The sequence below is a fragment of the Protopterus annectens genome, chromosome 1.part0 (assembly GCF_019279795.1).
Source record: "Protopterus annectens isolate FY-2018-M chromosome 1.part0, PAN1.0, whole genome shotgun sequence".
In the NCBI taxonomy this organism is placed as follows: domain Eukaryota; kingdom Metazoa; phylum Chordata; order Ceratodontiformes; family Protopteridae; genus Protopterus; species Protopterus annectens.
This window is the reverse complement of record NC_056725.1, coordinates 521,715,250-521,740,999: the sequence shown is the minus strand read 5'-3', so window position 1 is coordinate 521,740,999 and position 25,750 is coordinate 521,715,250. Positions and strand designations below refer to the sequence as shown.

At 40.0% G+C, this 25,750-nt stretch overlaps 1 protein-coding gene across 1 annotated transcript in view; it reads right to left on the bottom strand.

The window, feature by feature from the left end:
• KLHDC3 (kelch domain containing 3) overlaps positions 1-25,750 on the bottom strand; it is a 1,708,415-nt gene that overhangs the window by 1,431,765 nt on the left and 250,900 nt on the right. Inside the window, exon 2 of the mRNA XM_044061135.1 lies at positions 24,014-24,228. The gene's annotated coding sequence lies outside the window, so the exon portion shown is untranslated. The remainder of the gene's footprint in view (positions 1-24,013; positions 24,229-25,750) is intronic.

Here is a 25,750-nt window from a genome sequence, read left to right as displayed (position 1 = left end):
CCTGTCTGGTCTTGCCAGTCCTATGTTGAGAGAGCTCAGCCTCCAGTTTGGCCGTATAGTTGCATCTCTCGCATGTATTTGTGTTTTGTGAGAGAAGGAGAGGATTGTTCAGTGTACATGAGGCAATTGTAACATTGCCTCAATATTCCCAGGTTCACCAGTTGAGCTGGAGAGGACACTAGCAACTGATCCCTAGACATACTAGAAGTAGTAGATAAAGAACTTTCAAAGGACTCCGGGGGAAGTGGGTTTTAGGCTGGTGGGGTACTATCTATAATAAGAGTGCTTTATCAAGGTGCAAGTACTGTAGGAGTAAGTGCTAGGCTTTACAGATAGAGAATAGTCTACTTGGGAATCAAGTAGAGATGAACTTTTCAGTTATAGGATATGCTGGTTAGATCAGCAGTACAGTTTAGCGTGTTTTATAGCAGGGGCTGAAGGGAGCTAGAATTGGCCCAAAACGACCAATGGACTACTAGTTTCTGGCTGAAACTTCACCAAATCGGACAAAAGGCCGCTCAGTGCTTCCCACTCCCACTGGTAAGCAAAGAAACTTCCTCCTTCCTAATAAGGCAATGGATCAGAAACAGGAACTAAAAACAAAGCCCAGGGATCAGCAACTCTGAAACTGGACTACTCTAGTTCAGTAAAGTGGGAAAACAAGAGATTTTTTTGTTTTATTACAGAGATAAGGAAAAACAGACAGTAAATGCTATAAATGCTGTAAATCGGCTAGCACTTTAGTGTGTAGCCTACAGAAACAATTTGCAACAATTAGTAACTTAAAGTGCAATAAACAGTGTAAAATGCAGAAATCACTTAAAGTAGCAGTAAAACAGGCGAAATGCAGTCGCTAGCTTAATAACAGTGGGAAAGCCACAAAAAATACTTATATCTGGTAGAAAGTCACTCTTTCAGCTCTCTGCTGCTTGGATCACTCTGCAGGCCACCACGAGGATCTGTGCAGAGTTGGTACAAGCTGGAAAACACGTGTTTAGCGTGTTTTATAGCAGGCAGCTGAAAGGAGCTAGGAATTGGCCCAAAACGACCAATAGACTACTAGTTTCTGGCTGAAACTTCACCAATTCGGACAAAAAGGCTGCTCAGTGCTTCCCACTCCCACTGGTAAGCAAAGAAACTTCCCTCCTTCCTAATAAGGCAATGGATCAGTAACAGGAACTAAAAACAAAGCCCAGGGATCAGCAACTCTGAAACTGGACTACTCTAGTTCAGTAAGGTGGGAAAACAAGAGATTTTTTTTTTTTTTTTTTACAGAGACAAGGAAAGAAACAGACAGTAAATGCTATAAATGCTTTTAAGTGGCTAGCACACTTGAGTGTGTTAGCCTACAGGTAAAATTAAGCAACAAATAACTTTTAAGAGTGCAAAACAGTTAATCAACACAAAACAGTTTAAATAGAATGCAGAGCTGTATAAACAGGCTAAGATGCAGTCGCTAAGCAGTAAATATTCAAAAAGCCAGAAAAAATACTTAAATCAGTTATAGCAAATACAGTTATAACAAATGCTCTGAAATATACTGTATATTTCCAATATGTTTGAGAAGGACAGTCAGAACACAAGAAGGTTCAGGCGAAAAAGAAAAAAAAGTTTTGTTTTACTTTTTGAAAAGGTAAAAAGGTGGAACAGAAGGCCTTATCAAATGTTCTCTCTGTATTAAGAAGAATGAGCTAATGACACTAGACTGGGAGGTGTGTCACAGTAGGGGCAGGCAACTGCAAAGCCACCAAGTATAAGAGCAAGACACCAACAGGGAGGGAGGGTGGGACAAAATAGCCTAAGACAACAAGCTATGAAAGTTTTTAAACAGATAAAGATTTCTGAAGATTCTGAATAGACAAAGTGCTTTATATATATTAAATTATAAAAACAGTAATCTGTTAAAATAATCAAAAGATACTTATATTTTGTAGCTCAGTTGCGGTCAAACAACTTCTCCAGCCTGCACCAAAGACCAGAACCTGGCCAGTGGAACCAAATAAATGGCCGCTGCCATGGACCCTAAGAATCCTAGAATGAATGATACTGGAGGACGAGTTTGCTCTAGAAGAGATTGTACATGAGGCCGGATTATACATGAGGCCGGATTAGAAGTAGTTTGTCAAATAAACCTGCTTTTCTGGAGTAAGGAATGCCATCTGGGAAGTTGTGTTCAAGCTTGCTCCCAGGAATACAGTCTTTTGGCTGGGCACCGGATGTGATTTCTTTTCGTTGATGGTGTACCACAGAGAAGTTAAAAGTCTCTTTACAAATGCCCGGTGCTGAAGTAGCAATTCCGGACTGTCCGCCTGAATCAGTTAATCGTCCAAGTATGGATAAATTTGAATATTTCTCTGTCTGCGGTATGCAATGGCTGGAGCCAGGCACTTTGTAAATACCCTGGGCGCAGTAGATAAGCCAAAGGGAAGTAAAGAGAACTGATTGTGCACAGAGCCTGCCCTGAAACGTAGATATTTTCTGCAAGATTCCCTTATGGGAATGTGCAGATAAGCTTCTTTTAGGTCTAGGGTGACTAGCCAGGAGTCCTTGGCTTGCATAGGAAGCAGCTGTTGTAGTATAAGCATTTTGAGACCACCAGGAAGGTGCTGAGAATGGACAGGTCCAGGATAGGGCACCAAGAGCCTTCTTTTCTGGACACCAGGAACAGTCTGGAGTAGAAACCCTGTCCTCTTTGCTCTATTCGAACAGGTTGAATAGTCCTGATACTGAGAAGAGAAAAGTACTTGCTTTTGAGCCTCTGCCCACTGGTTTAGAGGAAGGTCTGGCAATCCACTTGGGGTTGGCAGTGAGTAGAAGTAGAATCTGTATCCCTGGGATACAATGTTTGGGACCCATCGGTCCTGGGTAATGGACATCATTTTTTGCATGCAGGGTGAGTTTTCCTCCTAGTGGTGCAAGTACTGGGACATGGCTGGGAAGGATGACAGACAAGTTATTGTGAATTTTTTCCATAAGGGGGTGGTTTACCACTCCCTGTTTTTGAGGGGGGAGCACTCCATTGTTTAGATCTCTGTGTACCCTGAGATTGTAGCCTTGGTGGTCTGTTACCCCTGGGTTTGGGCTGAAAAGACCTTGTAAGGACTGGAAAGGACCAGTTTTTAGAAGACCAATGCCTACTGAATCTAGGTGGCTGTAACTGTAAGAAATCTTTAACAGTTTGCATAGATTTAGCTTTTTCTTCCATCTTTTTAAGAACCTCTTCTGCTTTTGTGCCAAACAAACGTTCTTGGTTTAATGAAACATCTAATAATTTTGTTTTGACATGGTCTGGCAAGATTTGTTCCTTCAGCCAAGCATGCCTTCTCAGTACAGACCCAGTGACAGCAGCCGTGCAAGATTCTTCTAAGGCATCAAAACCACACTGCAAAGTATGTTTACTGACTTGGTTTGCAGAATGCATTAACTCTTGCAACTCTTTATTTTCTGCAAAATCTGGAAGCAACAACATTTTTTGCTTAATTAGTTCCATAATATGCTGCTGGTACTTCAACATGTGAAACTGGCAATTTAAAGCCCTGATGGCAAGAGTTGCAGAGATATATACCTTCTTGTCCCATCTGTCTAAAGTTCTTGAATCCCTGTCCGAAGGGTAGGATTTTTGGCTGTAGTAGCCTTAATACCTTTAGGTCCCTGGGAAATGGTTTCTGGATCTTGCAGTTGGATTCTTAAAGAGGAATTTGAGAGAGTCAGGTACCCTGTAGTACCAGTCAGGCTTTCTAGAAGCTGGTGGTAAAGTATCAGGAGTAAGACTGGATTCCAAGAAAAGATAATCTACAATATCCAGGACAGGGGGTATAGCTAGAGGCCTTTGCTGAGGCAAGTCTAAATTCTCAGAGTTTCTTTTTGGACTGTAGGTAGTCCTGGCATTCCCAGTGGAAATGCTCTGAAGTATGCAAGGTTTCACCAAAAGAAAAGTCCTCAGGAGGGGAGGCAGATGGAATGGAATCCTCTTCCTCTGCATCTGAATCCTCATAGGTAGGAAAGGGCATGTCCTGGTAATCAGAGGGATCAAAGTCATCGGACTCATGGTCTGTTGAATCAGAATTGAAGTCAATTCTTTGTCTTTTAGAGAGGGAAGGCTGGCTTCCCCTAATTAGCGTTATAAGGTCTTCAGCCATTCTAAGCATTTGTTTCTGTGGCATGGAAGCTTGAGCATGCACTTTGGTCGTTTGTTTTCTAAGCATAGTGCGAACTCTGGGCCTGAAAAACTTGGTCATTTTAGTCTGAAACGAAGTAGACTGTTTAATACAAACATCGGAAGGTCGGAATACACCCTCAGAAGCCGGTGTCTGCACAGCGGCTCCGGGCCCATCCAAGGTAGAGACATCCGCAGGTTCCATAATCGAAGAAGCATCTTGCGGCATACCGGACTCCGAATGGGTCTCAGCAGAGGCCTGCGAATCTGTAGAAGCAGGTATCAGGGGCTGTGAAGGTGCCAAAGTACCAGCAGACTGGCGACTAGGCTTAACGGAAGCAGCAGTTTTGGACCTATGCGGTCTGTCGCTATCCTTACGTTTTTTCGGAAAATCGGTAGCCGGATGGCTTACCGAAGCCATTTCAGAATACAGAGAATGAGAGCAAAAGAATTTAGCAACAAAGACAGCCCAACGACGAATAGTTCGGGCGTTAAACAAGGCACAAAACCAACAGTGAGGAATGTCATGGACTGCACCTAAACAGGTGATGCAGTAAGAATCAAAATCTCTGTGAGGTATTTGCTTTCCACAGGCAAGACAATTGTTAACTTTTTCTGACATCGGTTAGAGCAAGAAAAAAAAATCCCCAACGGGGTACTTGGCTTCAGAAGACTTCAGGTTTGAAACTCGAAAAATGAAAATTTCGGGTAGCGGTTGACCGGCCCTTGCAGACTGCTTCGGGCTCCCGCACGGCAAGAAAAGCTGATGTAATGGCGTTGGCTGCATGTTTTACACCCCTGATGACCTGAAGTCATGGAAGAGGCGAAAACATCCGACGCAGAAATCCCAAGACTCTGGTATTCAGCCCGACTGAGGGCTACTTGCAGGCAGATCACCCAAGTGTGACGACTGCAACAGTGAAACACGAAGAACATCTATTATTTTTTTTTCTTTTTTCCATTAAACTAACCTCCTCTTAACAGCCACAACACACAGTGACATTGCTCCATACAAGAAAACCAACTGTTCATCACAACTCTTTCCTCACCTTATTTCCATCATTTCGGTCTTTACTGTTCACTTCCTACTATTGCTTATGGAGTCTTCCTTTGTGCCCTTGCTCAGCATGGGTTCTTCTCTTCAAGTCATGGAATAACGTCTCTCCTTTTACTTTCATTATGCCAAGTATGCTTTTCCCTCTAAGAAACATTGCTATGTCCAATAAGTACTGCATCCACACCAGCACCCTCCTGAAATAGTCTCAATTCCCAACCTTCTAATCTACTCACCACTTGTTTACTGCTACCATAGATACTTTTAGTTATTTAATATGACTAGTCTCAGTCTTTTATGCAGCATATTTGTAGCTTCCTATGTGCATCAAGTGAAACACAGCCCAACAAAGTCATTTGCTATGCCCTTTGTGAAGTATTGTTAACATGGAGGCCTCCCAACTGCCTCATCGTCCTGTCTTCCACTTAACTACACCTCCTTGCCACAACATTCACCACAACCTCTATAATTCATTATAAGACAAGTCAAGTTCAGCCTCTGAAAAAATCATAACACCTGCTCCAACCCACAACTTTGTTTCTCTACTGGACACTCTCAGCCTTTACACGTGAAACATTAGTATTATACACTGAAACAATACTAGGCAAGCTATTCCAGGGACCATAAGTCGTCTAGCCACATACACGTTTAAATAAATGCACTTGAAAGCTCTTGCCACCATTTTCTAGCACATAATCGGTTGTTCATCTCCCAAACTGAACAGGGCCATATTTAACTCCCGGAAAAATACTGTGCTACAATTTGTTTTACAGCAAGTCAAATGCACAGACAAAATATATGGAATAAAGCAGATCAGAATGACACTGTTGAGGATTTATCCAACAGCCAAGCTCCAAATTAGGATGCACTGTGAAAGCCAAATTGCTACAGATTTCATTTCTAAACTCTCAAAGATTATTATGCAAGCAACAAGACTGTTTTGATTCGTGCAACTGTTTCAATGGTGGGTCAACTGCCAAGTGCTACTCATAATAAATAAGCTTATAGATAGCTCAGTACCAACCTATGAACCTATCTGCCCGAAGGCATATAATAGCCCAGCCACGTTGTGCGGTATTCACCGCCCATTTAGTAGCTCCCTAGACCCTTGTACTAGCAGCTAGTACCCATGGCCCCTATCTAGTAGTGCTGTTGGTGTGATCCCCGGTGTGAACTTTGTTACCCATCCACTCATCAAGGTTCCTCTTGAAGAGTGACAGTGAGGGGCTCTGTCTTATGTAGATCAGGACCCTGTTCCATAGTAAGGGAAGTCTCTGCGAAGGGAATCTATCCCTCCAGCATGTTCTATTCATTGTTGTGTTGAGGTTTATATCCCTAGAGCGTGTAGCTAGAGTAGATTTGGTTTTGCTAAGATGGAGCATGTTCAACAATTCTGGGTTGGACATGGCTCTGTACGTTGTGTGGCGGGACCACCGTTGCCGTGCGCCATTCTCTGGGCACATATCCTGTGGAGAGGCTGAGACTGAACAGGGTATTAAGATGCGGGGTTAATTCCTTTTGAGCTCACAGATGACACAGCCTGGGACACCATCTGGTCCCATGGAGGCAGTGTTTTTAGCTTTAGACAAAGCCTTGTTAACCAACATATCAGTAATAATTGGACTTGCACAATCCCCTGTAATGATAATAGGCCCTGTAGGTGGTGAGGGGGGGGGGGGGATTTGCACTGAACCTGTCAGCCAAGATGTTGGCAATGTCAGAAGGGTCAGTGTATTTTGTTCCATTTTGTACTAGCTCAGAACAGACCTGAACGTTGCCATTTAGGTTTTTGATGTAGCCATAGAAGGCCTTATGGTTATCCTTGGCATCCTTGGCAACTTTCTTTTCAAAATTAGCTTTAGTTGACTTGATGAGGGCCCTCAATTTCTTACTAATGCTGATCAGGGATGATATTTCTACTTGAGATTTGGCCTTTTTTTGTACAAGTCTCCTCCTTTTATTGTAAAGTTTGCTTATGGCCGGGGTCCACCAGACTGGCTTCTTCTTGCTTGAGGAAGGAGTCTTGGTTTTATTTGGGATAGCACGGTCCATGCAATCCTGAAGATGCATATAGAGTGCCTTGGTGTAGGATTCCGCATCCTGGATATCATTATCCTTCTGCATGGGAATAGTGAAGCTTTCTACTTCGGATGCAAGTAGTTTGAAGTTTGCTTTGGAAAGGTTTTTGACTATGTTTTTTTTGACTGGGGGGGTGGAGAGGTGATTACTAATTACTTTGGTTGGATAAATATTAGTCATTACTGTAGGCTGTTTAGAAAATGTATCACATTGTAAAATCTGAAAAAAAAAAGCTGCAGTATGAAGACCGAGTGCAATCTGACAGCTTAGAGTTCTGAATTTCTAGTATGCAAACTCATGCCCTGTGTATCTTCATATGCCAGAATATTTTTCCACTCTTGTGTAGAAAATCACAGTAAAAAGTACCTTTTGAAATTGTGCTCTGCATGCGTCTATTTTAAAACTTGTCACATCAGGTATGCAGTGACTTGAAAGTCACGTAATCAAACAAGGCAGGAAAACTGTTGATATTTAACATAAATTTTGCTGGTGTTATAAACTGCATTTCACTGGAAATTCTCTCTCCCTCTTTTTCCAGCACGACTGTTTGCATATTCCAGTGTTCTTATGTCAGACAATATTTGCAGCAAAAAAGTCATCATCAATATTAGGGATTCTTTAGCCAAAGATGAAGTGATCAAGGAAACAGGCACTGAAGTGTTCAAAATGAGGAAATACGCATTTGAAAAAAAAAAAGCTTGACTCAAAGCAACACATGCAGTAGGATGAAATACAATACTAAGTCATTCACACCCAGAGTCCCAAACTCACTACGATTTAATATTGTGTTCCACAATATCTGTGCATTTCAGTGAAAGTATGGGTAAAATTCAACAATGCTGCAAAACTAAACACAAATGATGCAAGAGCAAAAGTATTGTTATTGCCCATGGACGGCATCAAAATGTACCAAACATATGAACTTCAACAGGGCTAACAGATTTTTAATAGAACTGAAAAGTCAGAAAAATAATTCATGCCAAGTAGGAAAAAACAGATCAACATACATAAATTTGTAAATTCAGTTCAGGAAGAACATCGGCATAGATTTTTTTTTTTTTACCAAAAGTCTTCAGACTAACTTTACACAAACAGAACCAGGGAAAAAAACAAACTGTGTCTCTTCTTCAGGCAACATAAGGAAAAAAATCAACATAACCTGCTATTACATTACAAACACTACTAGTAGGTTGTGCAAGTTGCCTGGAAATTTCAGAAAGACAGGCAGACAAGAATGGAACTAAACAGGAAGACTTACATTAACACTCAGAAGGTAACAAACCAGATGAGAGAAGTATTTTGAAAAGGGAGTCTAATACGGTCGAGTCTGTGAAAATACATTTACAGCTATTTCACACGTCTGCAGACATTGTGAAGCTTTTCCTCCTGCACAAAACAGATTATGTCCAGCCATAAGATGTGCAACATTAGTTAAAACATTTTACCAAACTGTGTAAATCTATACAGGAAAAAAGTAAAGGATGTGAGGGGAAATTTTAAACACAAAATGTAAAAAAACAACCAATCAGAGCATAAACAAAGCACATTCTTGACAAGAACATGACATCAAATGAGACACAAATGGACAAAGTGCATGCATGACTACACACAATTAACAACACAAGGATATGCACACACATGTAATTCATTAACATTTAAAGCAAATCACAAGCTACAGTTACAATGCAAACATTAAACAAATGCAAATAAATTCTAGAACCGTTACTATTAATAATGTTATATGTAAAACACAGACTACCACCACTGCTACACCACACAGTAACAGACAAAAAGAGAGTACAACTCAAACCATATCATCGCCAGTAAACAGACATTTCAAAACAAGTATACAGGAATGGAAAAAAACTTTCTTCATGCATTGGTTAGCTAAGATTCTTCTTTAATAATCTACCCAAATAAAAAGTCACTAGGTTTTAGACAAATCAATACAATTGAAACATCAAAGTCAAAAGATGTTGAGCTTAAATACAAAATGCTATTCCAATGCACTGGTGCTATTGCGCTCAAAAAAGTACCAAGCAGAACTACATAATGTCCCAAAATCAAAACAAACTGAACAGCCACACAAGATGATGCATATCTGGAGATGCTTCCATAAAATTTACTGCATCTGTACGAGTGATGCCCTCAAAAATTGAGCCGAAGACCTATTACTATAGATAGAATCTGAAAAATGATGAGAATTTTAGTCATAAGCTTCATCTCTGAAGCTAAGAAAATAGGGACAGTTTGCCTTTTCTTTCTCACAAAGCCCCTCATTAGCACTGGTAAATACTCACATCTATCCAAAGTATACAAGAGTGACAGTCAATGGAAGTTATTAAAACACTGATCCTTACCGTTAATTTTCAGTTTTCTGTACAAAGTCAAATTTCTATCTCAATGTTTTTACAATCAAAAATTGGATGGGAAAAATGCAGTATAGATATAGCTTTTTTATTTATTTATTTTTTTAAGATATGAAAGTTTTAGGCTTGTAAGATACTTTCAGAGTCAGACATCTCATATGCATTTGTCAAGTGATCCTGGGAGGAACCAACTAAGGTAAAGACTAATAATGGTTTTAATTTTATATAGCACAGAGTAGGGCAATGGCTCTTCAAGTACTTCAGCAGGCATTCTATATTTTTGGGACTTATCAAATTAAAAGCACCCTCCTCTGGTGACATGAAGGACTTAGCTTTTCTCAGCGTTATCCTTGACTGCTTTTTAGATCCTCTTCCAAAAAATTCTTAACGTTTTTTCACCTATTTGTTTTCTACCAATCTCGGTTTCTAATCCTAATAAACTCAATATTTGTTAATAGATTTTAAACTTTTCACAATTTAATTGATTTTTTTTTTTTTACTTATTTTAAATTTCTGTCTCTAAATAAAAAAAGTGAATGTGACAATTTTACAATTACTTTCCTATCACAAGCATGCTTGAAATGTAAAGGAACTGCAGTACATTCAGATTCTTTACAAAGAAAATCAGATGGAAAAAAATGCTAACAGTACACTGATGTGAGCACTACACAGATGAAAACTCCAGCCCAAATAAGGGACTTGCATACTCCGATAAGAACTGATGAGCATGTAACAAGGAAGGGATCTTCAAAGGTACAAAACCGATATCAAGTTCTAAACAGAGGAACACTAGGACAGATGCTGGAAGTTCATCCAGACAAAACAGAAGAAACGTAAACCCAAATATTAACATGGGGTGTTACTAGGACCATAGGATGTCTAGCCTGTAACACCCTTAAAAAAAAAAAAAAAAAAAAAAAAACACACCAAATACTGCTCATCTGGTTTTACATAGAGGAGTTATATAGGTAAATCCCTGGGGTGAATTGCTGGCTACCCACTTTTTCATCCAAATTTCCTCTGACTCTTGTAGCTATCATGCAATATTGTATATGCCACGCTAATAATCCCAATTAACAGCAACCTCTGTTCTAGATTCAACTAAAAACTTTACCAGAGCAGGTCTTTCACTTAAGATTCCCTACCCTTTTTCTCTTTGCTTATACTCCGATAATCAATCCTTGGTTGTTGGAATGCAGTCTCTGGCCTGTAGTCCAAATGCCTTCTTGGCTTCAATCCACTCCATTACCTTTTTCTCTCTAGTAATTTGCTCCTACTTTTTTTATTTTACCAATTTTCTCCAGTAAATACCACGCACTATTGCCTACTTTCTGTACCCCTACTTGCCATTATCCCTATTGGCAAAATCTTTCTACATTTTCGTGTTGGCTTAGTTCTTGGAATATTTTACAATTCTTTATGAATAGAATATCCTGCATGGTTATTCTCCTTATGGGTTGCATCCAAAATACCACCCTCTCTGCTTCTTGAACTTCCCCCTAGCTGCATCATCATCCATTTTGAATTATACTCTATTAACTATGGTCCATAATTTCTTTTCTGTTGAAGATGTGCATGACCTGTATACAACACTAAGTGGATTATAAACAGTTTCACTGCTTATATCTTACTTTCCACAGCCATAAAAAAGCACTTCCAGTTTCTCAACTTTTACATCATCTTTATTTAGCTTCTTCCCACATATCAATAGCTGCAATAATAGAAGCCATTTTAATCCATACTCCTAAATACTTCAACTTATGACCCTATAAAAATAGGTATTGCTGTATCAATTTATTTGCATGTACATAATTTACAGCTATAGCCTCCGATTTAAATTTCATTAAATTTTAAATCCCAAAGAGACTTGAAACAGTCTCAAAATGTTCCACAACCCTGTGATGCCCATTTCTGGATATATCAAGTACAAAATCTGCAAATAAAACCAACTTTTCTTGATTGCCATACCAATTGCATTGCCGAGTCCCTTATTTTCTTTGCAAATGGCTTTGAATATAAAGCAAATACCAAAAAGGAAAAAGGACACCCTGCCTGGCTCCTCTCTAGAAACACTTATCAGAGCTGGACCCCCACATACTAGTTCTCGTCTCAGATTCTTCATATAACCTGCTAATGAATCTTGTTATCATACCAAAGAATGCAAAAGCTTTCAAAGCCCTACTCAAAATCCCAGCTTACTCCGTCAAATGCTTAATCTACATCAAGACCCAGCAACAAGAGTGGCATTTTCTTACATTCAGCTTCCCTCTGGATCATCGGTATACTATTAATGTTGACAAATGTTTTGCTTACACTTCGCAAAAATCACATTTATCCATATCTATCAATTTTGGCAATACATTTGCCACTCTTTTAGCTAGTCTAGACATATAAACATTTAATATTCATGGTTTAAAATTGAAATGGGTCTATATGAAGCTGGGTCTGATGAGTCTTTACCATCCTTGGGGAATACAACCACCACAGCTTTCTTCCAAAATCTGGTTATCCCCCTCCTTTAAAAAACACTCCCAAGAAAAATCTTCCAGATCTTAATCACTTTCTTCCCTCCTAACCTCCAACCTTCTACAGGAATATCTGTTTCTGAAGACTTTCCTGAAGATTGGTTATACACAACCATTTTTATCTCATCTCCTCCTATTTTAGCTATTAGTTGTTAAGCCTCACTTACTCAACCTTGCCATAATAAATATTTCTATTTGTGTTCCTTATTTCTACATTTCTGTGCTTTATATAACATTTCATAAACTTTCTGAAAAATCTCAGATACCTCTGCTGGATCTCTGGTTATTTTTCTTACTATAGGCTCCCCAAATTTGGTGACAACCCTTTTTACTTTCTGTTGTCCAAGTCATGTTAAAGGTTTTTGTGCTCTGGAGTCATCATCAAATAGCTGCTTAACTGCTATCTTTCTAAACTCATACATATCTATATACACCCTTATCTTCTCTTTAGCACTTGGCAATTGTGCCTCTTCTTGTTGAGATTCCGCTTATTCTGCAATAAATTAACCTTTGTTAACTCCTCTAAATAAATTCCCATTACTTCTTAAACTATTTTCATTTAGTCCTACTCATTAGTAACACCTTCTGAAGATGTATGCATCTTCCCTTATAGCTCTCAAATATTTCCGTTATCCATTCCTTTAATGCCTCTTTTTTTTTTTTTTTTTTTTTAAACATTAAAACAGGCAGGTGTGCCAGTGTCTCATTTTTACTTCATTACTCTGCATTTATCCTGGTTTTTATTTATGTATGATCTTAAATAGTTACTGGGTATGTCTTGAAGTTTTCAATCAAATGCATGTGCTCCTGAGAAATATAATTTCTGTCTAGTCTAGCCCAGTTACTGCATCTTGGGGGAGTAATACGTACATTCCATCTCAGTTCCTACTACTGAATCCAGATCTTCCATACCAAATATTTTCAAAAATGTCTTCATAAGTCTACCCTTTTTTTTTACATTTTCCCTTCTAGGTCCCCTGATACATCCTCACAATTACAAATAAAGTTCCAGTCCCCAAGTATAAGCAACATTCCCTGGTGAAATCTGATTATTACTCCCACAATTTGGTCAAGTTCAGTAATAACAAGTTCTGGGGAAATTAAAGCTATAAAGAATAGTTGTGTAAAATCTTACCATAACCATAGATGTCCTTCTCTTCCATGTTGTATTCCAAATTGTGTCTTCTCCTCTCTTGCTACCAGAATGCCCAGCCAGTACACAAAAAAGTCTGAGTGTGGGCCATAAAAGTGACATCTGCAAGTACCTTTCCTCAGAACTCAATGCCCCAGTCAGACCCCAGCCCCAGGATAGCTGTACAGGCTCTGTGCCATCCAAGAAGAGAGAGTTCAGACGAAGAGAAGGGCGTAAGGTGGGAGGGAATGAATATTGGAACATGAAAGAGAAGGGCATTTATGGTTATGGCAAGATTTTACACAACTATTCTATGACCTTCTATTCTCATGTTGCAGTATTCCAAAAATTCTTGGGTGAGTACCAAAGCTTACAGGAAAGAAGAGGGTAGTGGTATGGACCCATTCTCCACAAAGCCATGCAGGATTGCCCTACCAAACCCCACCCTGGATCTGGAGACATGATCCAACCTGTAGTGTTTAGTGAAAGTATGGACAGATCACCAAGTATCTGCCTCTAGGATGGTAGCAGTGTCTAAACCTTTGAAGAAGGCCCCAGAACCCATGGCTCTAGTGGAGTGGGCTTTAATTTTGGATTTGAGATGTTTCCCATGGACTGTATAGCAAAAGGATATAGCTTTGGAAATCCAAACAGAAATTGTCTGCTTTGTCACGGCCTTTCCCAAGGCTCTGGGGTGGAAGGCGACAAATAATTGCTCTGATTTCCTAATGGCCTTAGACTTGTCAAGGTAAAATCGAAGTTGTCTGTGAATATCAATGAAACGCAAGACTCTCGCACTGTAATTTTGGGGATGCAGGGAAAAGGTGGGCAGGCGAATACCCCAATTTAAAGATAGCGCATTGACCACCTTGTGCATAAAGGAGGGGTTAGTTCTCAAAGGTGGTTAGTCCTCAAAGGTCACTATCCGTGTGGAAGACTAGGAAGGGAGGTGTTGACATGAGGGCCTGAAGTTCTGACACTCCTCTGGCTGACGTCAGGGCCACAAGGAGTACAGTTTTCTCAGATACAATGTTTCAGAGATGCCTTTGGAAGCTGGTTCAAAGGGGGCAACAGTGAGTTTCTCTAGAACATAATTCAGATCCCATGAAGGAGGGAACTGCCTCCTGGGGGGAGGGGGGTCTGAGATGCAGCACTCCCTTAAGGAATAACTTTGAAGGGAGACGGGAGGCTAGAGGAGGATCAAGAGGCAGACAGGCTGAAACAGCAGCAAGGTGCCCTTTGAAAGAGGAATATGCTAACCCTGCTTGCACAAATTCACACAGATAGGACAGCACTAACGGTACCTCACTTTGCAAATGGTCTAGTGGTCTTTGTTGACACCACATGGAGAACCTCTTCCACTTAGACAAATAAGATCTCTTAGTATTAGGTTTCTTGGCCTCCTGCAGGACTGTGAGCATGTCCTCAGTGTAAAGGTTTCTAGAAGGGATCAGAATTCTATCACCCACAGGGTTAGAGTCAGAGATTCCAGGTGGGGATGGATCAGGGATCCCTTTTCTTGTGTGAGATGGTCCACTCTGTTAGGTAACTTGTAGCGATTGCCCCTGGCTAAGTGCAGAAGGAAGAGGAATCAATGCTGTCTTTGCCAAAAGGGAGTCACCAGCAAGATTTTTGGTTTGTCCTGCTGGATCTTCAACAGGACTTTTTGAAGTAACGTGAAGGGGGGAATGCATACAGAAACACCCCGTTCCATGACATGGAAAAGGCATTGATTCCCCTTGCTAAGGGACTGGGTAGCCTGGTGCAAAACAGTGGTAGTGGTCTGTTCAGAGGGGAGGCAAATAGATCTATTTGAGATGTACCCCCACCTGTGAACAATGTCCACAAACACATCCCTGTGAAGCATCCATTTGTGGGATTGTGACATGGACCTGCTCAAAGTGTCTGCCTGAATATTCTGAGCTGGAGAGATATAAACTGCCTTGCAGGGAAATTCCGTGTTGGGCTGCCAGGTCCCAGGCCTGGAGAACAAGTCTGCAAAGCAAAATAGGATTTGTTTCCTCCCTGTCTGTTCCCATACCAAAAAACTGTAGTAGTCTGCGAACAACTTCAGGGGCCTTTGTTTTAGGGCATGAAGAAAGGCTGTCAGGGCAAATATGATTGTTCTCATTTCACTGATGTTGATGTGTTCCCACCTGAAGGTGTGGGACCAGGTACCCTGCACTTTCAGGCTGTCCAGAGTAGACTCCAAGCCCAGATCTGAGGTATCTGTGTACATCCCCTGGACAGGGGGAAGGGGTTTCAGTAGAAGTTCTGCGTTGAGTATAACCTGGTTTAACCACCACAGTATCTCCTTCCTCAGACAGGGGAGGAAGGGGATGAAGTCCAACCGGTGTGAGTGTTGGGTCCATATGGACTTTAGGTACCATTGCAATGTGCTCATGTGGAGTCTTGCCAGAGGTAGCATGGGAATACTGAAGACCATGTAACCCAGTAGCCTGAGGTATTGTCTGACTGTCAAAGCAGTGGCTTTGAGGACGGTAGCCAGGTAATGGGTCAGGGTTTTCACTTTCTGGGGCGGGAGGAATGCCCTCATAGCATCTGTCCTTATTCTGCACCCCAGGAAAACCTGGTCCTGGAAAGGACTCAGGTTGGACTTAGGAAAGTTTATGATGAATCCCAGAGCCTGCAGGAGGGAAATGACTTTGTGGAGCTAGCACTGCAGGGATCTGGAGAATTCTGCCTGAATCAGGAGGTCGGCCAGGTATAGAAAAGTTTGGATGCCTTGGACCCTGTAGTAGGCCACCACCGGAGCCAGGCATTTGGTGAAGACCCTTGGAGCACTAGAGTGTCCCAAAGGGCAAGGCTGACAACTGAAAATGTGAGAAGCCAGCAGAAATTTCCTGTAACTGAGCTTTATAGGTATGTGGAGATAGGTGTTCTTTATGTCCAAAATGGCTAGAAATCCCAGAGTTATCAGTATTATTTATTTATTTATTTGCATTTGTTAATCGGGTTGGTCCAGCTGGGTAAGAATTACCCTTTTTCAGTGGAGACCCGAGGGGAAAAGCCCCAAACAGACATACAAATACATACGAATAGAGATAAATTAACAATATTACAGAGGAAAACAATATTATGGGTACAATGGATAAGAAAAACAAACAATGAAAGTTTGAGAATATGAGTAAGGTAGGCCAGAGGCATGCATGCAAAAGATTTATGAAAAGGTGTTCCGAGCAAGATCTCTGAATTAAGTTAAAGTAGGCAAAGAAATGATGATTTAGGTGTGGAGTTAGTAGTGTGGGAGTTTTAGGTGGGAGCATGTGAAGGACATTCCCATTTGGAGGAGAGATGGGAGAGAAGCATGGATTTGAAATTGTTGTGGTTAGGTATATTACGTAGTGGTGTGGGGAGATTGTTCCATAGTTTGGCTATAGTGTGGGATAGTAGTAGTTTACCAGTTGGGTGGATGGGTTTGTGTACATGCAGGAGGTTTTGGCCTGTGGATCTCAGGGTACGGGTAAGGTGTGTAGGGTGTTAGAGATTTAGCAAGAGAGGGGCATTCTGCTGGTTTGAAGATGAGTTTGTGGGCTGTTGTAAGTTGTAGGTACTTTAGGTGGTTGTGGAGTTCTAGCCAGTTTAGGGTGTGTAGGGAGTGACAGTGATGGGAAGAGTTCTTAGAATTGGTTGCAAATTTGCAGATTTTGTTGTAACAGGCCTCAAGTTTAGCACGGAGTCCGAGTTGTAGGTTGGAGAATAGGGGAGCACCGTACAAGAGAGAGGGGAGAAGGAAGGTAGATGCAAGGGTATGACTGGAAGATGGAGTAAGGTAGTAGTTGTGTCTGTAGAGGAGGCCAATTTTCTGGTGGGTTTTTTTGATTGCTGAGAGGATGTGAGAGTCAAATTTTAGGTTTCCATCCATGGTAATGCCAAGTAGTTTGGTACTAGGAACGATTTCAGGAGGGGTGTTAGGAAAAAGGGTTTGAAGAGTAAGCATGTAAAAGATGGGGACCAGAACGAACAGGTTGATGTGAGAAAAATCCAGGATGGGTCGCCAGCGTCCATCTTTCCTGGGCACCAGGAAAAGTCTTGAATAGAACCCCTTACCTTTTTCAACAGAGGAACCGGCTGTATGGTTCCTTGAGAAAGAAGGTTGTCTATGACTGGTTGGAAAAGGTGTAGTTGGTCTTTTGGTGGCTGGGGGATCCCTCTGGGAGAGGGGGGAATGACCCAGGACATAAAAATAGCCCTTTTCTATGATTGAGAGGACCCATGATTTGTCAAACGTGCAGACAGTGAAAGTCTTAGGGACAGGGGAACCGAGTCTGGGGGGAGACAATGAAGGCAGACAGTCGCAGGCTACATGCCCTAGCCTGAAAAGGAGTCTTCTGGGCAGCAGTCTGAGCAGACGTAGGAGGAGTCTGCTGTTTCCTTACACCTTTTCTGCCTCTAGAATGGGATGCAGAAGCAGAGTGTTCCTTAATGAACTATGTGTTTGATGGATAGTTCCTGTGAAATTTAAGAATAGGGGAGACTAACAGGCGTTTAAGGTCTTATAGCTCTTTCTCCTTCTGCTGAAGGGCCTTAAATTGCTTCGCCACTTTAGATCCAAAAAGGACAGAGTTATCCAGGAGTGCATCCATTAATTTTGCCCCAATGTCATGGGATAAGGGCTGAAGCCTTAACCAAGAATATCGTCTTAGGACTGTAGCTAAGGCAGCTGATCTTGCAGAAGCTTCAACAGCATCACAGCTGCAACAAACAGAGTACCTAGTAACTTATGATGAGAGATTAATGAGGTTAGGAATTTTCAGCCTTGGAAGGAGAGCCTGGAAGATCAGTTAAGAGTTTTGTGACCTGGGTCAAAATTGCCAAGGCATACTTGGACGTGCGTGTCTGATAATGTACTGCCCTGAAGGCCAGGGTAGAGGAAGTTTAGACTTTCTTACCAAGGTGCTCCATGGCCTTACTGTCCTCGTCAGTGGGGAGGACTGAGGTAGATGGCAGTAATTTGGATGGCTTGTCTGCAGAGACCAAGACAGTAGCAGTCAGCTACAGGGCATTTGAACAGAAATTTTGCCCCTTCCGGGACCTAGTAGAACCTGTCAGGCCTCCTGGGAGCAGGTGGTTGTGAATCAGGGTTGACTGAGGCAGCATTGAAAGCATCCATGAAACCTGGTAATACTGGTGGGATTGCAGAAGGAGCAGGGGTATCCATCTGTAGGAGCTCATAATAGCTTTTTTGTACCTCACGACATTTCAGAGGATTCCCACTTAAAAATTCCCTCAGTCTGGAAACAGTCTCCCCCAAAGGTGAGGTCCTCTACAGATTCATCCTCTAGAGAAGTATATCCAAGAGGAGAAGGCATCTGGGAGACATTGGAGAGGGAATCCTCAGCTTCAAGTAGGAGGACATTATCAACTTGAGGCCTAGGACTGATAGGAGGAGGGCTGGCATGTGGGGATCCAGATACAGCAGGCCTCGGGGCCATAAAGGCATTAAATAGGCTCTGTGCAAAATCCTGTCAATCTGGTTGGCTTTCAAAAGAGGGGAGAGATGCTTGGTCTTGGATTTCTTTTTCAATGACGGGCTAGGAGGTGTAGGCCCTGAGGAAGGCCTAGTGTCTGAAGAAGGCCTAGGTTCAGTGGACTGAGAAGCTGAGGAAAGGCCTGTCTGGGCAGCCGTAGGAACCTGTAGTTCCCCTTAGACATCGCAAAGAGACATCTGAGAACCCTCCCTGGATGTGCCTTCTGCTCTAGGTTCTGCGGCATCCTAAGGGGTACCAGCTATACGTGCTTCAGCAGACTCCGGTTCCTCCAGGTGAACATCAGCCACAGAAGGGACATTGGATGGAGGAGGGGCAGCAGTAACAACTTTGGGCCTGGAAACCTTGACCTTTTTAAGTGGCTCCATGGGCTGACTCGTCCATCTCTAAAGCTACCCATTTAAGATGCTGACTTTCTAGATATATATTCAAGGTGTGCTGGTGGGCTGCATGGGGCTTTAGGCACGAAGGATTGGCAGACTGCGCAAGAAAGATGGTCATGCGTAGGCCCTAAACAGAAAAGGCAAAGCCTGTGGGCATTCTTATAAGGGGACCTGATGACTGCACTTGCACTTTCACTTTGTGGATTACACATAACCGTAATAGGCATATAGTGACAAAGCAATCAAAAACTTCCCTAACAGGATACTTACCTTTTGGAATTCGAATATCCAAAGTGAAGACGGCAGGAATACTGACATTCGACTGGCAGCAGAGAAGTTCTGAGGAAAGGTACATGCAGATGTCACTTTTATGGTCCACGCTCCCTAAGCCAACGTCAGATGTCCTACCTACCTAGCAGTGACTACAAGCTTTTGCATACTAGCCGGATGTTTGGGTAGCAAGAGAGGAAAACCCAAGAGTTTGGAATATTGCAACATGAGAAGGAAATAAAAAAACACACAAAATATGCAAAATACCAAATTTTTAATAAAACTACGCGGTTTCTTCTCGTGTATTGAGACCAGAATTCACTAACAAAATGCCTGCCAAACATTTAAGACCTTAAAAAATAATCACAACTCACTTTATACCAATAAAAAAAAATCCTAAGCTATTACCCTTGCAACCTTATTAAAATAAACTAAAGCTATTTTAAATGATAAAATTAATGCAATAAAACAAAAAACTTTTGATTTTAAAATTTAGCTGAGAGCAATTTTAATAAGCTAAAGAAATGTGATCGTTTAATTCTGGTTATATTCCAACCTGCTCTCCCTCCTCATTCCACCTCCTAGGGTTAGTCTCAATTTTCTCCAATATGAAAAACAAAAAAATTGTAAAACCAATACAGAATACTTATACAGAGCGTTATTTTCATTGTTCCTTTTAATATTATTAGTGTTCAGATATTCTACTTTTAAATTGCTTCTCCATCTTTCCTATGTTGAAAAAAGAAATTGGCACATGGCATTCACAAAACCTGGGTTAGACGATAAATCAATGATGGTGTTAGAAAAATGAAGAATGTTAAACAAATCTTGGAAAAAAGAGAAAAGGAATATGAATTCTCCAGTTAATTAATAAAAATAGTATGTATAAATGCAGATGATGTAATTTTTTTAAATACAGTTTGGATGGCCCTAATGCTGCAGTAAATGGATTTGCTAAATCTATAGGAAGCCATGAGTATTACAATTGTGAAACTAGCAAAGAAGTGTTCCCGGCACATTGCTTACCACGTGATGGATTTTATGTAGGGCACACAGAGAGGCAGCTTAAAAGTAGAATATCTGAACCCTGCAATGATATTAAAGGTGCAAGAAAAATAATGCTTTATATGAGGATTCTATAATCTGTGTGAGTTTTAAAAGATTTTTTTTTTTTTTTATACTGGAGAAGACTGAAAGGAACCCTAGGGTAGAATGTGAGAGAGGAGGTTGGAATATAGAGTTAACCTGGAAAATGAAAGTGAATGCTACAAGATGACTGGAATTAAGTGATCATGCTGCTTTAGCCAGCATATTAAAACTGCACTCAGTTAAATTATAAAATCAAACAGGTTTTTTTTATTGTATGTATGTTACCATTAAAATAGTTTTCATAATGTTTTTTAATTAAGATAAAGGGGTAAAAACTTACAATTTTATAACTGGTATAAAAAGTGAGTCATGCAATTATTGTTGAAGGTTTTAAATGTTTGGCAGACATTTTGTTAGTGAATTCTGAAGAAATCTCCTTATATTAAATATGAAACAAAGCACTTCATTTTATTAAACATTTTGTGTTCTGCACATTTTGCATGTTTTTCATTTTGGAGTGTAAATACATGCCAGTATAATCCTTCTCCCTAGTCAATAACCCATTACTACCAAAAATCCATTCTCTTTTTCCTCTTCTAAAAACAAATTGAAACCCTGCCAAGAATTAGAATAGTACTGCCCTTTTCATTTGTCCCAGACAGTCTGCTGAATACTCGTCTTGAAATTCTTTGTCAAATTCCCATTCTCGTTTCTTTACAAATGTGTCATCTGCAGTATTATTTTCACTCTGCATTTCTTAATATTCAATATTCTTTCCTTTTTGTCTATAGCTGTAAAGCCATTTATACCCCAACATAACATGGATAGTGAAGCCATTATGATAAAAAGCATTTTTTCCTCACCTATTACATGCTATTTTTTTTTCTGAAAGAGTATTTTCAACTTTCATGGTACACGCACATACTGTTTTGCAGGCTGATCTTTTAAGCAGTTGTTGCTTCTCATCTCCATCTGAACCTATGCCACATTTTCAAGTCTTTTTGTTTTAATGAAAAACATTACAAAAAAACTTTTTAAATAAATAAATATTATATATATATATATATATATATATATATATATATATATATATATACAAAATCATCTACTAACTTAAAAAAAACACAAAAAACTTTGTACATCTTCAAAAAAATGAAGTTTAACTCTCCAGATAGGAACAATTGCCCAAGCAGACAGCTACATCCACAGGGATTACCTAGCCTAAAATTAAGAGTAGCTATGCTAAAGCACATATTACAGACTACGTTCCCACTTACACAGACTGCCGTCTGTTCTTTTTCTCTCTTCTCCTCCAAGATATGAAACACAGCTTGTAAAATTTCAGAAAACATTAACTTTTAGCCCTAAGAAAAGTGCACTGATTATCTTTAAATACAACTAAACTGTACACTTTTCTGTTAAATGCATTAAAGTATTAAGGCTGCTAGAGAGGCTGCCATCTCTTATCCACTTCCCATAATTCCAAACTATTTTTCACTGAACTGCTTGTTATTGTACCTTTAAATTTTGCACTTCCTTCAGCAAATAATGCTCAGAATTGTTTGCACCTGCAGACAGCTAGTCTCCACATGAAAGTAGCAAGCAATAAATCTTTGTAAATTTCACTCGGAACAAAATGTACAGCTACCTTAGCAACAGACTTCTCGACTCCCACTGAACATTTGCTAATGGGAAAATGTCATATCTTTGCAGATATAAGAAGCTATGTATTTTTCACAGCTTTCATAATTTTGTTTTAATGACTACAAAAATACTCATTTACAGCTTAAGCCAAGGACATTATGCATTCACCCTTGTAAAATATGGGAAAACATTAATTCTACTTGTAAGATAATCACTGCACTTTTATAACTCACCTCCACCCCAGCAGTCCAAGATCACAGCATATTAACATTAAACTTGCTTTTGTCCAGCCTTTCTTTTTTTTATATTGTAAAGCTTACATTTCTTACAACTAAAACAGTACTTGTTTTAGTTTAATACACACATCACTGAAGACACTCCCTCATATTTTAGTACCCTTGACTACAGAAAACTACTTTAATAATAAAAGATGCAGTTTATACTGTGAAATATTTTATACAAACACTAAAAAACAAAAAATGTCCACTTGTACTTACTTTCCCACCTTTCAGTGTCCTAAATAGGACAACATTGGGTATACGCTACTTCAATGTTTCATTTATTTTAATCACCTCGGTACACTTGATATTACTGGAAGTCATGTCTTGTACCAAAGCCGAAGCTTGAAATGCTTTTTGCTGAACAGCTGCAGGATTCTTACCACACAGCATTTTCTCTTCACCTTTCCTGGTTGATTTTACTTCATGTTCTCTAAAAATTCTTCTTTGCCGACATTCGGGCATTGTACTTACTAGCCAATAACTGTTTTTTCTCAACCTGACAATATCACTGCCTCTTATTTTTCAGATTCTTTTTCCTTTTTCTACACACTGCAAGACGTGAAATTAAGCAGTAGATCAGTGTGTAGCCATCTTGGAAGTCTCTTCTGACAGTCTTATAGTTATTATGCATCACTTTAAGTGACCTAATTATCCCTTTTCAACCTCTGCTTTCTGTTCTAGACTCCGATATAAACTCAACTAGAGCTGGTCCCCTATCTCCATCTATACCTGTATGCCACTATCAGTCACAGTTCACACTAATTGGCTCTTAAGGCATCAGGTCTTCCAGCTAAGCTCTAGTTACCTTTGTTGTAGGTGGAGGTAAAACCCCTAAACCAATGAAGCAGATTCTTACACCCAGAGTTCACAGTGAAAATGATGAAAACTATGCAGGTTTCAAATTAAACATTAGTTCATAACTCAGTCACCTGCAGTATTTACAAAAACAAAAAAACACCAATTAAGTCCAGTGACTATCAGATGAAAACGCTTAATAAATTGTGTATATAATGGTGTTCTTTTTCTGGCTATTGGTGCTTTTTTTGTTGGGAGTCTTTGCACCTTTCCTGGAAATCTATTTTTTTTTTTTGAGTTTGCACCTGCAATATCTCCTGGCATAGACTTTCAATTTCACACAAATGCACACCTTTTCAGGCAAAGGCAGTTACCGCTATTTCCATGAAGGTATACCGCTGGCTCAGTTGTACTATCAAAAAGTATAGTATTACTGCAGTGCCTGCAATGCCTGCCATTCCCTCAGTCTAAGCTGCCTGAACGTCATCATCCATAATCATAACTGCTTACTCAGTTAAACACACACACGGTTTTAAAGTGTGTGTGTGTCTGTGTGCAACAGTGAAGCAGTAACAGAATTTTGCACAATCAAGTCAGAATTTACCAGACTGCAAAAATGAATCTAAAAAAAATGACCATGGAAATTATTTCTGAGGTAGTCTAAAGAAATGGCTACTTTAGAAGTTAAGGCAAATTGATGAAAAACAGATAGATGCAAGTACTCACCTTAACAGCCAAGCTTCAGGAAGGCCATCAACAGTGGGTGGCAATTTGGATTCTTTCTGATGCACTCTAACTCAATTCTTGAGGAAGAAATGCTCCAGCCCCTTTGCTTGCAGGGGCATAACGCTCTGGATCAGACACACACAGCATCTCTAGGAGAAGGATGGTGGGAGCTGCAATTCCCTGTGATTCTGACTCTCACAAAAAACATCATCCATCTACAAAACAAAAATGGCATACCAACTGAATGACTATAAAATAAACTTATTTACTCAGACATATTACTGTCCAAGGGGATTCTGCAGTAGATTAAATACCTGGCCAGAACAGCAAGCAGTATTTCAAAAACTGGAAGGATGGTGGTGGTAGTCTAAAAGGCAGAAGAATGGATTCCAAAATGTGTTAAATACTACCAAAAGGACATCACACTTCTCAAGTAGAGGTGCAGACCCACAACTTTGTGATAGCAAGTGGTCACAGCGGAAATGCACAGTGTTGACACACTTCCTGACTGGGAACATCTGCTTGGTCATGGCTACTTTTCCCTTTATGGGAGCAAAGACTGCAGACAAGTGGTTCCAGTGTCTATGCTTATGAAGCTCAGCTTTGGTCCCAATGTCTGTGCTCATGAAGTCTCAGCTTTAAATCAAAAACAGCAACTGGTGAAATCTAAAACAGAGGAAATTAATTTTGCTGTCCAGACCCTTGAAGAGATTTGCCACATTAATCACATAAAAATATACGGTAAGGTCAATGGACTTGTTAAAAAAAAGCTTAGGCACTACTTTCAAAAGAATTTGCCACAAGATTGTCAGGAAGACTAAATGAGGAGGCACTTTCTATACAACCTGTTAGCGCCAATACATGCAAAGCTAAACTGATTGTCTGAAAACTTTTCTTTAACAGTGCAATTTTAAGCTTCGACGAACCAGCCAATATGAAAGTCAGATGTAAACAAATAGGAAAAACAAAGAAGACTGTCCAATGTAAAAATTGAAGTCACAGGTCACACAACAATAGGGTTTAATGCGAGAAATTTCATTCAAGATATTCTACCAGCCTGTAAGGAGTCAAAAAAACACTTTCCTTTAAATTGCAAAAGGTCAATAGGTCTGAAACCATGACTAACAGCAACATAATGGAGCTCAGTTAAAAAAATAAAATTAAAAAAACAGCTGGAAAAAGACAAATTAAAATTTTACTTAGTTCAACACAAACTCAGTTAAGTGCTTTCATTCTAAACAGAACATCAGGCAGAATTTTTCAAAATTACACTAATAAGTATCCTCTTCAAGACGCATGATGACACTTCACATGATCAGTACTTTATTTTCCTTTTCTTTAGGAAGGCTACAAAACTGTCATTAATACCAGGACAGCAGCATGCATTCAATCTAAGCTTCCAAGAATATTCTTAAATATGCAAATCCTCCTGTGCATCAGATTTAAAGAAATATTTTATTTCATCCAAGACCGTGAACAAAAAACTTATTGCTACACAACTTGGAATGTCTAAAAACAGCATTTCTCTCATTTCCCATTTCGACTGCATACATATATTCATGTTTTCTTTTATGTAGCTCTCTGGATTTTGCCTATAGAAAATGCATAGCATTTTGTGCAACATATCACAAATTTAGATCTACAAGTAAAGGTGCCTGAAACCTTCATTACCTTACCATTTTCCTTGGCACCTCCATTAACATATTTACAATAATTGCTGTCAAGACATCTTAACAT